This window comes from Adiantum capillus-veneris, chromosome 20 (assembly GCF_014529385.1).
Source record: "Adiantum capillus-veneris isolate H3 chromosome 20, ASM1452938v2, whole genome shotgun sequence".
In the NCBI taxonomy this organism is placed as follows: Eukaryota; Viridiplantae; Streptophyta; class Polypodiopsida; order Polypodiales; family Pteridaceae; genus Adiantum; species Adiantum capillus-veneris.
Window position 1 is genome coordinate 15965609 of NC_140950.1, and position 13688 is coordinate 15979296.

Here is a 13688-nt window from a genome sequence, read left to right on the forward strand (position 1 = left end):
CCGATTCGGTGGCGTGCTTCCAGGTATCAGATCAATTGTTTGATCTTCAGGCCCTCTGAAAAGTAATCGGCATGAGTGTGGAGAAAAATCTTGGCGTTCTTTTGATCAGGTCAAAACATATTCAACCTTTCTCCATCGTTCAGTTCTCTTCCAAAAGAATGAGTAAGAAACTGAAGTTCATCAAGTACAATCTCTAAGCCCTTCATTTATCAAAGTCGCTTTCTCGGCCCGGCAGTCAACCACGGCGTAGTTCTTGTGGTACCAAGGGATCCTGAGTAGAACGTCACTCGCGTGCCCTGAACACCCTTGTCATTGCAAACAAAGTTTGCCAATGCTCGGTGTAATGGCAATATCCCATCCGGGTGCCAGTCGAACTATCTCTGCCTGTGGCGTCAGTCTATCGGGCGTAATTCCAAATCGAGCCGCCAATTCCAAGTGAAAAGAAGTTGGCCTTGGCTCCTTCAAAAGAGCGTCCTGATCCTTCACTTTGCCCCAAAAGCGGCAAAGTTTGTACTTTCATCATTAGATTCGGTGCAGGTCCCACGCCATGTGGTACCAGTTCTGCTTTTCTATCTGCCTTTTCTGCCACATTCCTCAGCTGCTCTCGAACTCTCAGGCCTGTCGTCGTTCTTATCATTCTGTTCTTTCTGTGCCTTTTTAGAGCACTTCGCGGAGATATGTCCATGTTCCCCGCATCCAAAGCACTTCCCCTCTCTGATGAAGCGAGCTCTCTCCTCGGGAGTAAGCTTGGGTCGTGCATCATTTTTCTCTGGGTTGTTCTTTTTCTTTCTACTTCATTCCCAGAAGTCTGTTCGGCTCGTTGTGTCATGGCCTCATCTGTGGGGTAGGTCAGACTGCCAGAGTGAATGGCAAAGCCCCGCTTCGCATGACTCATCAACTCCTGAATAGAAGCTGACTTCTGTTCCAAGCAGTGATCTCGGATCTCTGTAGGTAGACCCAAGATAAACCGCTCAATCTGTTCTCTGAACGAGATGATCTTGAATGAAGAGACGGGTAGAAAAGAGCTCCAGAATCTTTCACAATAAGCATTGATTGTATCTTTCTTGGTCATCCGAAGATGGTTCCAAGCAGCTCGTATATCTCGTTCATATTCTTGCGTCAACCAAGAAGAAATAAAAAGCTTCTTAAATTTCAGCCATTTAACTGGGGCACTCTTGTTAAGAGAAGCGTGGACCACCAAGTACGAGCATTCCCCTTAAGGTAAGAGGTAGCTCTCCGAATCTTGGAGTCCTCTGAATAGCGTCCTCCCGCGAGAGCGACGTCAAAGTGTTGTATGAAAGACAAAGCCTTCGAAGCATCTGAGTATCCTGAAAAAGTATCAAACTTGATCGAGTGGCCACCTTCCTTAAACTCTCGGACTTTCTTGCTTTTATCTTCGAGAAAGTCATACTGGTTGGCTTTGTAAAAATTCTTCTTGTTCGCATAAAAGTTTCGGTCATCGGAATCTGAGCTGTCTGTAGACGAGTCCTCAGTAGAACTATCAGTCTCTGGGCGAGATGTAGCCTTCTTTGCCTTTTTCTTGCCCTTTCCGAAGCTTTGTTTCTTGCTTCGCTTTTTGCTTTTCCTGTCTTCTTCGCTTGAGTTTGAAGAGCTAGAAGAATTGTCAGAAGAAGAAGAAGAAGAACTGGGTAGGTCTTCAAACTTGACGCGCTTCTTCAGTTTCTTTGCCTTGTCAAATGTCGACCGACGACCCAAATATCCCGGGAAGTCAATGCCTTTCTTCTGCTTTTTGCCATGCTTTTTGTCCTTCTTTTGCACGTCGAAAAGTTGAGCAATCCGTGCATCAATCACGTTCTCCAGTTCCTTCTCCGTATATTTCTTGGAGACAGAAGGTTTCTTGAGAGTGGGTTTCGGGAGTGGTGTTGTGGTTCTTTGCCACTCCATCTGTACCTCTTCCAAAGAGGTCTGGTTCATATATTTTGCCATCTTCGGGTCCTTGGCAAAATTGAGCATCATCTTTGTTGCATCGCCAATCAATTGACGACGCTCCATCTCTCTTTGTTTCGCCTGAGTAGGCCGAGGCGGGCCATACTCTCTGTCTGAATCTTCGTTGTGATCCCAGCCCGCATCTCCAGATGCAGAGGGAATCGACTGATCATTGCCTGAAGCCATAGGTGCCGCGGAAAAAAAAATTCGGGGATCGGATTTCCCGTAGAAGAGAAATCGGCCGTGCTCTGATACCACTGTAACAGACTTGGACACTCCAAGTCAAGAATCAACCGTGACAGCACCAAAATTTTTTTTCTGTTTTCATGCTTCCGATGCATGTGCACATGAGATCTACCCTATCTTGGACCTATGGAACACCCCAGTACATGTCAGGAGGAGCGGACAGGCAATTCGATTTTTGTTGGACATCATCATTTTCAGACCTCTTAGGCGTATTTGTGGGTAGACACCAAGCTCAAAGTTTGCCACCTTGCCTCTCCTATGGTTACCCACTGATAGGACACCATCCAGTATGGGAACAACGGCTTCTTAGAGAAGACACCATCCTTCACTGCTGATGGAAAGAGACTTACCACCATTGGATCTTACTACTTAGTACGCTAGGTACATTGCATATGGAGGAGATTTCTCTCGACCTTGATCTACAGACTGGAGAACTTCAGGTCTTGGAATTGCTTGGGGAGTATATCCACGAGATGTGAGGGATCATAATTGTTTCGATTGCATACGGAGCTGCTTTGAGCAAAGCTTGATCGGTTGTATAGTTGCAATTTTACTCTCCCCTACTCACCCACGAGTAGGGCTTGACTAGCTGTACAATTGTGTACACTCACCCTCTGTAACCTTACCACTTGCACATCCCTTGACGTCGGTAGCTATGCTCTCCCAGCTCGGCAAGAGGATAGGAGGCCGGAGAGATAGGCATGACTTCTCAAACATGTTGTCTAGCCACCCATCTTCTACAGCCCAGACACCTTTGGTTTGGCAATTTCTTAAGGGATGACAACAACAAAGACTGCTCAGTCTTGCTTGGAGTACACTCTATCTATTAACAGGACACCATCCTGTGGTAGTCTGTGCAGTTTAGTAGTGACTGTTGTAGCACACGGTAGAGAGATTGCTGTGCACACTCCATAGTCTAAGCTTCATGGATTTTTTGTGGATTAGCTGCTTGGCCACTGTTAGGTGCAACGGATGGGTTTAAGGATTTTAACTTAGAACTAGTACTTCGTACAAACACAAGCTTCCTTTGAATCACTTGAGAGAAGCTGAACACAATGAAAAAGAGAGGCAGAGAGAGAGAAGAGAGATGACACCGCATATCAGGTCCCAATCACCCTCAAGGGCTCCCTTGCTCTGTTGTCAAAGCAAGTACTTGCTTTAGATTACTTGCACAAATGTTGATACAATGGCTATATGCTGAATGTTGAGTGCTTCATGCCGATGATTGCAAAAATGCTGGGTCCTGATGCTAATGCAAAAATGCAAGGTGTTGAATGCTGGTACTGTGGATGCTGATGTTGAGGCTGAAAATGTTGATGGTAGATGGCTGAAAACGCTGCTGGTAGATGGCTGAAAATGCTTATGCTTGATGGTTAGGTACTACGGGTAATTGTCACAAACTGCTGACGTGTCAAGCCCTGAAGAATGGAGCCAACTTGCAGATCACAGCCGAAGGGCCTAAACCCTAAGAAGAACAAGTAACAGAAGAAGAAGTCCTACCAACTTATGGGGACCCCGTCCGATGGGGCCCCAGTGACATAAAGGAATTAAAATAAAGCAAGACCCACCTACACACACACGCGCAGTTGATGACGTGGCAGTAGTACGGACGCAGACAGTGCTGACGTGGTAGGCGGTACGGATTTTCGCATTTTGCGCTGACATGTTGATGTGGCAAGATGTATGGATTTCCGTAAACCGCTGGCAGTTTTTGGGCATTGCTTTTGGACCAGATGCTTTTGAGTTTGAAGGCTTTTCATGTAAAACTGCTTTTGGGGCCTAGGGCCTTTAAATATGAGGCCATGGGCTCATTCTCTTGTATGCTTCCTGGAGAAGGTGCAGAGTATGGAGTACCGGCTTGTACTGTGTTGATGCGATATAAAGAAATACCGAAAGGGGCGCCAAGGTTTGGGGCCAATACCCTGTGGGGTGGAATTCCGCCACTCCGTGTCGCGTGTTGTCTCTCTCTCAATTTAGTTGTTATTGAAGTGCTAAAAGTCTGTTCAGTTTGTTCTTTTCTATTGGCACGTGGTGCCCGATTTGTGACAGTGGTATCAGAGCATCAGGCGTGTGCTTTTCTGAAAGCATACCGGTCCTACAAAAGAGCAGACAGAGTTACTGGAATTTTATTTGAAGTATCTTCGGGTATCGACCCCGGACTTATTAGCCACTCCCGCCCTTACTTCATCGTGCATTGGGCGTGCTCCTGTCTTCATCGCTCTGTCTTACAGGGCATAAGCCATAAAGAACCCAAGACATGGATTCAACAAAATATTTGCAGTTTCTTCTCAATGAGCTTCACTACATTCTTTCGCGGCATCCTCAACAGAATCTTTCGATATTGCAAAGTTTTCAACAATTTTTTATTACATGTTACTCCCTCTGATGCCACAGGTGGTACCCCCTCCTCCGGCACGAGAAAGTACAAGAGCTTCTAACCGGCAACCTCCCAGCCGTATGTTCTGATCGGGGGAGTCTTCAGGAATATGGTGCAACCATCTGACCGTGATCCAGTGTAATCGCCTTTGCCACCACCATTGCCCCCACCTCCACCACCACCACCGCCACCAGGCTACAACGGTTGGAGCCCATATGGATACCCTTATTATCCATACGTGGGATATGCACCTATCTAACCCAAAGATTTCAAGGATGGCGGCACGACAGTCAAATTTTTCACTTTTTCCGGGGTGAAAGATTGGAAGAAAGCATTGCAGTTTTTACAGCAATTCGACAACATCTATACTTTGGGGAATTATACAGAAGAATCCAAGATTTCTCGAGCAGCGGGATTTCTTGAAGATAATGCTATGCAATGATGGAGTTCAATCGCGACACAACCGCATGCTCCAAGGGCTTGGCAAGCTTTCAAGACATTTTTTGCACGCAGTTACATGACTTCTATAACCGGCCTATACAACGTAGAGGGCGGTACTATTTCAATTACATGTTAACTTTACACAGAGCACTGAGAAGGGAAGAGAACACTGTTGCGTCCAGCGACTAGAATGTCACTGCGCACACGAGACCGACACCCTGTAGGCCCCAGAGACTGGCGCCCCTTTCGGTATTTCTTTAATTTAGAGAGCGGGAATTACAAAAAGAGAGTCCTTGGAAGATAACACCTGCATCTAGCTAGTACGCTCCAGATTCGGCAGAATTTCGGCAGCATAACGGTACCGAAAATTAATCCGAATCAGTTTCCAAGCTCAAGACTCTATCCCACCGGCGTTATCCCTCAGTCGGGAGCACAAAACAGTAAATTCCAGGTCGCTGTAATTTCTGGTTCAGTTCTGTTTTTGACCTGATTTGGGCACACGACGGTCCCTACACTGTTCCCTGCACCTTGGGCTTGGTGCCCCTTGATTCTGGAAGCATCCTTGGCACAAAACAGTCTCAAAACAGAGTAAAAACAGCAAGCAAACAGTGTTGAATTTATTGCGCAATCGAGAGGTTATCACCCTCTCATGGACCTGCTCTGGTGCAGCAGCTAGCTACACCGGTTCCTGTGCAAAGAGGCTCTTGCCTCGGCATGAAAGCATATTTCCCCACAGTTGTACATAGGTCAAATGAGAAGCCCACTAGTGGGGCATAACATACTACTGTACGTAGGGGAGAAAGAGAGCAGTATGTAGCGTGCGGGGCATCACTCGCGTCACCATACTGTGCATAGAGGGCAAGGTAAGCATTCCATAGCTTCTGTACCTGCTACAATCCACCTGAGACTGAAAATGGCGCCCCCTCTGTTGATATGCAGCTCGTTTTTGCCTCCCAGAGTGGCAGAATTGCTCACAGGCTGACACGTCGCCCAGTTTTCGAGTTTGGGCTTTCCCTGCTAAAAATATCTCAACTGGTGCGTCAGTTGACTTGGCAGCAGAGCAATAAAATGTTCCCCTTGTCATTCCAGAGCTAATGACGCGAACACATTTTCCGATCAAAAATAGCAGTTCCCTAAATTTTAGGAGATGCTTCCATGGCGTCCCTATCGGTGTCCTGACCATCATTGAAGACTACCATTTGACCAACATCTACAATGTGGGTTAATTTACTGGCCCCTTTCAACTTATAAAGTTGCAGTGACTTGACGAGTGGCCCAAAATCCAGTTTGGCGCACACGAGCTTCCATAGTCATCAGAATTCAGTGCTAACTGGCCCGGGCAGTCCTTGTCTGACCGACCTAGATTCCCCGATGTGAGAAACCCATTTGGTTGCAGCCGTTTCACACTGGCCATGCAATGTCCACTTGCACCTTTTCAAGGGTTCCGGGACAAACAAGTAAAAATAAAATAAATATATCTAATACTTATTTACGGAAGGCAACAGGAAAAATACACCTCCTGGTGACACACCCCACCCTTGAAATACTGCAAGCGACCTCGCTTGCATGCCAATAATACATGCGGATATCTCCTGATATCACATATATTCTATGATGGGAATCCAAGATATACATGCTTCCGGAAATGTAGCGTTGGACGATTAAACAATCCCACCAACCTGGCTACGACACATATATCAAGCATAGAAGACTTCTAGTGTACTCTTGAGCACAAACTTCTCTAGCTAAATTCTGTATGGAAAGAGTAGATACAATTGCTTAACTACTCTCTTGAGCATCATGAACCATGCTCTTGCCTTGCTCCAAAAAGGCTGCATCAAGTCACTGTGGGTTCCATCTGAAAGGCTTCAAGATACAATTGCAATAGCTGAGGTGAATCAACCAATTCAGAGTCTTCCATCCATTTGGCATCTAACGATGGATAGTTTTTGAACTTCACCAAATAGCGTCTTGCAACTTTTCCTCTAACCTTTCTTTCTTTATGTGCCAATATCTGTTCAGGAACAAGGATTTCATCCAATTCTTCCACTTTGGGTTGTTCCTCATCAAGCATATTCTCTGGCACATCACCAACAAAGGGCCTTAGAAGGCTGACATGAAAAGCATTATGTATTTTCCAGCCTTCTGGTAGCTTTAACCTGTAAGCTACATCGTTGATCTTTTCTGAAATCTGAAAAGGACCATAATATCGCATACTGAGCTTAGGAAACAAGCGTTCCTTGCCTTTCCTTTTCCTTAACCTGGCCTTTTCAAAGCGCAAAAGTACCCAATCACCAAGTGAAAATACAAGTTCACGACGGTGACGATCAGCAGCTTTCTTTTGCTTAGCCTGAGTCTTCTCAAGAGCAATCTTTATCTTCCTGTATGTTTCATCCATATCTTGCACATATTTGTCTGCCTCAAATATCTTGTCCTTAGTCTGCAAAATGGGCGGGACTTTCTTTCCTCCTTCCACTATCTCAAATGGTGCCTTACCTGTTGACGTATGCACAGTGTTATTGTAAGCATATTCAACCAATGGGAGATGGTGTTCCCAAGTTGCCTTGTGCTCTGAGACATAACATTTGAGCAGGTCCAGGACAGTAGAATTTGCCTCTTTTGACTGTCCATTAGTTTGCGGATGAAACGAAGAAGAGAACTTGAGCGTAGTGCCCATGTTCTCAAACAATGCCTTCCAGAAAAGACTCGTCATACGTGGATCCCTGTCACTGACAATTGACTGAGGCATCCCATGATACTTAAAGATATTGCTCATGAATATCTTGACCATGTGTTCTGGCTTTATCTTCTTCCTAACAGGAATGAAATGGGCCTGCTTACTGAACCTACAAATGATAGTCCAAATCCCATCATTTCCTGTTTGCGTCCTTGGAAGATCAAAGATAAAGTCCATTGCTATACTTTCCCATGGCCTATCAGGGATCGACAATGGCTGCAACAATCCCGGTTGCTTTTGTCTGTCAAATTTGACTTTTTGGCATACTAAGCATGATCTTACAAATGTGTCAACATCTTGACGCAAAGCTAGCCAATAGAAGAATGCCTCAATCCCTTTCACTGTCGCATCAATTCCACGATGCCCAGCATAAGGTGGAGCATGACTTTCCATCAAAATCTTTGGCCGTAACTGTTTAGTAATGCATAACTTTCCATGCATCATGAGAAAGTCATTCTTAAGCATATAGTGCTCATGATGTTGCCCATCAACAAGCTGGTCATAGATCCTTGCAAAATCTGAATCTTCAGCATATTGTGTCTTCATTTTGTCTAGTTCACAATGGTACGGAATTGACACTGCTGAAATTTGGGGCTTTCATGACAACACATCAGCCACCACGTTCTTTTTCCCTTGTACATGCACAAACTGAAAATGGAACATTGACAAGATGTTTGCCCATCGCATGTGCTTCTCAGACAACTTCGTCTGTGTGAGAAAATATCGCAAGGTTTGATGATCCGTTTGGACAACAAAATCAGCCCCTAGCAAATAGTGTTTCCAACTAGTGAGAGCATGAATTACTGCCAGCAATTCTTTCTCATAGACTTGCAAGTTCCTTTCAGTCTTCAAAAGAATTCTGCTCTCATATGCGACTACTCGGCCATTCTGCATTAGAACTGCACCAAGACTATGGCCACACGCATCACATTGAACCACAAAAGGTTTAGAAAGATCTAGCAAAATAATTACCGGATCTGAAGTCAGCTTCTCTTTCAAGTGTTTGAACGCTAAAATTTCCTTGGCTGTCCACTTGAAAGTAACTCCTTTTCCTTGCAGTGCATGGAGTGGAGAAGCAATCTCAGCAAAATTTCGGATGAACCTCCTGTAATAGGAACATAAGCCTAGAAAGCTTCGAATGTCATGTACGGACTTCAAGTCTGGCCATGACCTAATTGCTTCCACTTTAGCGGGATCCATGCGTACCCCATCCTTTGAAACAATGTGCCCAAGGAAGTGAATCTCTTGCAAAAAGAACTCACTTTTCTTCGCATTAATGAGTAGCCTATTCTTGCGTAGCTCATTGAAAACTGCGGTCAAGTGATCCCTATGCTCCTCTTCAGACTTTGAGTAGACAATCATGTCAACAAAGAAGGTACCCACGAAGTTTCTATGTGGTCTAAAAATTCTGTCCATCATTCTATTAAATGTGGCAGGAGCATTTGTGAGACCAAATGGCATGACAAGAAACTCATAGAGACCAAATGTTGTCCTGAACGCAGTCTTATGGACATCTTCTGGTCTAATGCGTATCTGATGATACCCGCTCTTTAGGTCTATTCTTGTAAACAATGACGCTCCCTCAAGCCGATCAAGAATGTCATCTATCCTCGGTATGGGGAACCTGTTCTTGATGGTATTCTTATTCAAGGCGCGATAGTCAATGCACATGCGCCATGAACCATCCTTCTTCTTCACTAAGAGTACAGGCGAACAAAAAGGGGATGAACTGGGCTGAATCAGCCCCTTGTCTAAAAGCTCGTTGACCTGACTCATAATCTCTCTCTGCTGGGCTGCACTAACCCTGTATGGTGGTCTATTTGGTGGACTAGAACCTGGCACAAGATCTATGGTATGATCCTCAGGTCTCTCAGGAGGTAACTCCCCTGGTAAAGAGTCCGAAAAATAATCACTGAAACCACTCAAAAAAGTTGACCTGTCTTTATCTAAGGTAGACAAATTAGATACAACTTGAGGTACTTCTTTTGCAAAGATCAAGTACGCAGAAAGATGATTCTTTATTACAGATGAAATAGCAGAAGCAGAAACAACTGGAATAGACTCGCCTTTAAGCTTTACATCAAGGACATGAGTCTTTCCTCTATGTACAAGGGTAATCTTTTTGTTGTAAGTATCCACCATAGCATGCAACCTGTAACACCATGGGATACCCAATAACACATCACAGCCCTCAAGCGGCATAATATGAAATTCTTCCGCATCCACATAGCTCTGAATGTGTAGACGAAGCTTTCCCAGAATGGGAGTAATAGGCTCTGAATGTCCTGGGCATGCCAAACCCGCTTCCCGTGTCATACCCATCTCCTCTGCACGAATGCCCAACTTTGATGCTAATTTTGGTGATATGAAATTTGCACGGGCTCCTGGATCAAAGAAAACCAGCACTGTTTGGTCTCTAACTTTGCCCCAAGCTCTGCACAGCTTCGCGGCATCTGTGTTTGGCTGATCTCCAACCAAATTTGGAACAAGTCCTGCACTCGGCTTTGGCTTCTTCCCTTTATGGTCTGACTTGTCATCCTTATCCTGTGACTTCTTCTGTGGGCACTCATTTGCAAAGTGTCCTTCCTGTTCACAAATGTAGCATTTCTTGGCCTCCCTAAGAGCTTTCCTTTCTTGAAAAGTTTTGCCAGAAAAATGCCTTTTTTGTCCTTGTCCTCGTTCCGAAGAAGATTTAGACTGCTTCTTGGACGTATCAGCTTCTTCAGTGGAGGGCTTCTTTGCAGGAGACTCAGAAGGCTTTGCTGCAACATTGCCCTTGGCTGAAAATTGTTTGCCCTGGGCCTCTTTCTTGTGGCTATTAAATCCATCGGAATCTCCCTTCGACAGATTGTTGGCCACTCTTGCATTCTCTATCAATTGAAACATATTCATGACAGTAGTCTTTGTGTAGTAGTCCCCGATTTTCTTGGGCAATCCGCAACAGTACTTCTCAATTTGTTCTGACAAAGGCACAAACCTGTAAGAGGTGACTGGCAACAGTGCGGCCCAAAACCGTTTATTGTACTCTTCCATATCCGCACACTGTTTAGCATTCAACTCGTGCCATTCCGTCATTACATCCACTTCAAAAGTGTTTGTCAATCATGCAGGCGCAAAAAGTTGTTTGAATTGGACCCACGTTGTTGGGGCTTGACCTTGGTACAACAATGCGGTCCACCATTGAAGCGCATTCCCTTTCAAGAAAGTGGCAGCCTTGCGTATCTTTGAAGATTCCGTGAAGTTGCCTCCAGCATAAGCTGCATCGAACTGCTGTATGAAGGTCAAAGCCTTTAATTGGTCCTCAGTTCCTCTGAAAGTTTCAAACTTCACTCCTTGCCCACCTTCCTTGTAATCCTTAGGTTGACTCAAAGGAGCCACATTATCATAAACAGGTGCCTGTAACAGTGGTGCTCCATGAATGTTCATTCCAGCACTCGCATCAACTGTTTTCCCTGTCATATCTGCATTTTGTACGTATGGCTGCGAAAAACCAGCCATACCAAATTGTGTTCCAGGCACTCGAAACTGGCCATAGGCACCCTGAAAACCTGGTTGGACACCCATGTTCGCGTACATAGGGTTACCCATGCCTGTTTGCATTGTCCCGAACACATTCCCTGGCATATAACCTGTGGAGGTCTAGCCATAGCTTGAAACACTGAACCACCTCCAAAATAACCAGGATAAGTATTAGGTAATGGAAGGGTTTGACGCATAGCCTGTGCATTGCTCCCTTGACCATTCATAAACGGTTCCTGTCCAGCTAAAGCAAGTTTCTTTGGATCATTGGACACCGCTAGTTGCTCAACCACATGGCCTTTCCCTCGAGCATCATGAGTCCTCTGCGCATTGGAAATCTCCTTTTTCTGCAACGGCTCAGTCATGCCCTGTGTAGGAGGCTGAAAACCCTGTGTCGGAGCCTGTAAGAATTCCTGCATCCTTGGGTTGTTAGCCAACTGCTGAAACATGTCCATGCAACAACGCAGTTGAGTTCTAAACAATCTGTCCTCTTCTTGAAGAGTTGAAGGAATTTTCTCTGTGCCATGTGAGGAAGATCCCTCTTCAGATACTTGGTCTCTCTTCTCTGCCATATCGACAAGCTCTGTGTTGCTTTCACCCACAACAATCCACGTTGCACTTTTTGAAGAAAAAGTGACTATCCCGTCGATGGAACCATATAACCGGCCTATACAACGTAGAGGGCGGTACTATTTCAATTACCTGTTAACTTTACGCAGAGCAGTGAGAAGGGAAGAGAACACAGTTGCGTCCAGCGACTAGAATGTCACTGCGCACACGAGACCGACACCCTGTAGGCCCCAAAGACTGGCGCCCCTTTCGGTATTTCTTTAATTTAGAGAGCGGGAATTACAAAAAGAGAGTCCTTGGAAGATAACACCTGCATCCAGCTAGTACGCTCCAGATTCGGCAGAATTTCGGCAGCATAACGGTACCAAAAATTAATCCGAATCAGTTTCCAAGCTCAAGACTCTATCCCACCGGTGTTATCCCTCAGTCGGGAGCACAAAACAGTAAATTCCAGGTCGCTGTAATTTCTGGTTCAGTCCTGTTTTTGACCTGATTTGGGCACACGACGGTCCCTACACTGTTCCTTGCACCCTGGGCTTGGTGCCCCTTGATTCTGGAAGCATCCCGGGCACAAAACAGTCTCAAAACAGAGTAAAAACAGCAAGCAAACAGTGCTGAATTTACTGCGCAATCGAGAGGTTATCACCCTCTCGTGGACCTGCTTTGGTGCAGCAGCTAGCTACACCGTTTCCTGTGCAAAGAGGCTCTTGCCTCGGCATGAAAGCATATTTTCCCACAGCTGTACATAGGTCAAATGAGAAGCCCACTAGTGGGGCATAACATACTGTACGTAGGGGAGAAAGAGAGCAGTATGTAGCGTGCGGGGCATCACTCGCGTCACCATACTGTGCATAGAGGGCAAGGTAAGCATTCCATAGCTTCTGTACCTGCTACAATACACCTGAGACTGAAAATGGCGCCCCCTCTGTTGATATGCAGCTCGTTTTTTCCTCCCAGAGTGGCAGAATCGCTCACAGGCTGACACGTCGCCCAGTTTCCGAGTTTGGGCTTTCCCTGCTAAAAATATCTCAACTGGTGCGTCAGTTGACTTGGCAGCAGAGCAATAAAATGTTCCCCTTGTCATTCCAGAGCTAATGACGCGAACACATTTTCCGGTCAAAAATAGCAGTTCCCTAAATTTTAGGAGATGCTTCCATGGCGTCCCTATCGATCTCCTGACCATCATTGAAGACTACCATTTGACCAACATCTACAATGTGGGTTAATTTACTGGCCCCTTTCAACTTATAAAGTTGCAGTGACTTGACGAGTGGCCCAAAATCCAGTTTGGCGCACACGAGCTTCCATAGTCATCAGAATTCAGTGCTAACTGGCCCGGGCAGTCCTTGTCTGACCGACCTAGATTCCCCGATGTGAGAAACCCATTTGGCTGTAGCCGTTTCACACTGGCCATGCAATGTCCACTTGCACCTTTTCAAGGGTTCCGGGACAAACAAGTAAAAATAAAATAAATATATCTAATACTTATTTACGGAAGGCAACAGGAAAAATACACCTCCTGGTGACAACTTCTATGTTTGAAGTCCGGAGTTTGGCAGAGTGGGGCAACTTGAAAATGCTTGCCACCGAAACCATGGACGACTATAACCAAAGGTTTCTCGACGTGTACCTTCCGGTGTCCTTCTTTAAGTTCATTTCCTTGGAGGACCAGTGCGAGCGCTACACCATTGGACTACTATCACCATTGTAGGAATATTGTCTTTCCAAGCAAAGTCTCTACCATGCAAGATCTTATGGACCATGCCGTGGTCGGCTACAAACTGATGAAGGGAAAGCTAGAGTTTACCACAGAAGAACCTCCGGCCACTAACCACAACTCCGGCCACTAAC

At 45.5% G+C, this 13688-nt stretch overlaps 1 protein-coding gene across 4 annotated transcripts in view; it reads left to right on the top strand.

Annotated features, from left to right (window-relative positions):
* LOC147432158 (ribosome biogenesis protein YTM1-like) overlaps positions 1–13688 on the top strand; it is a 51934-nt gene that overhangs the window by 13168 nt on the left and 25078 nt on the right. The window lies entirely within an intron of this gene.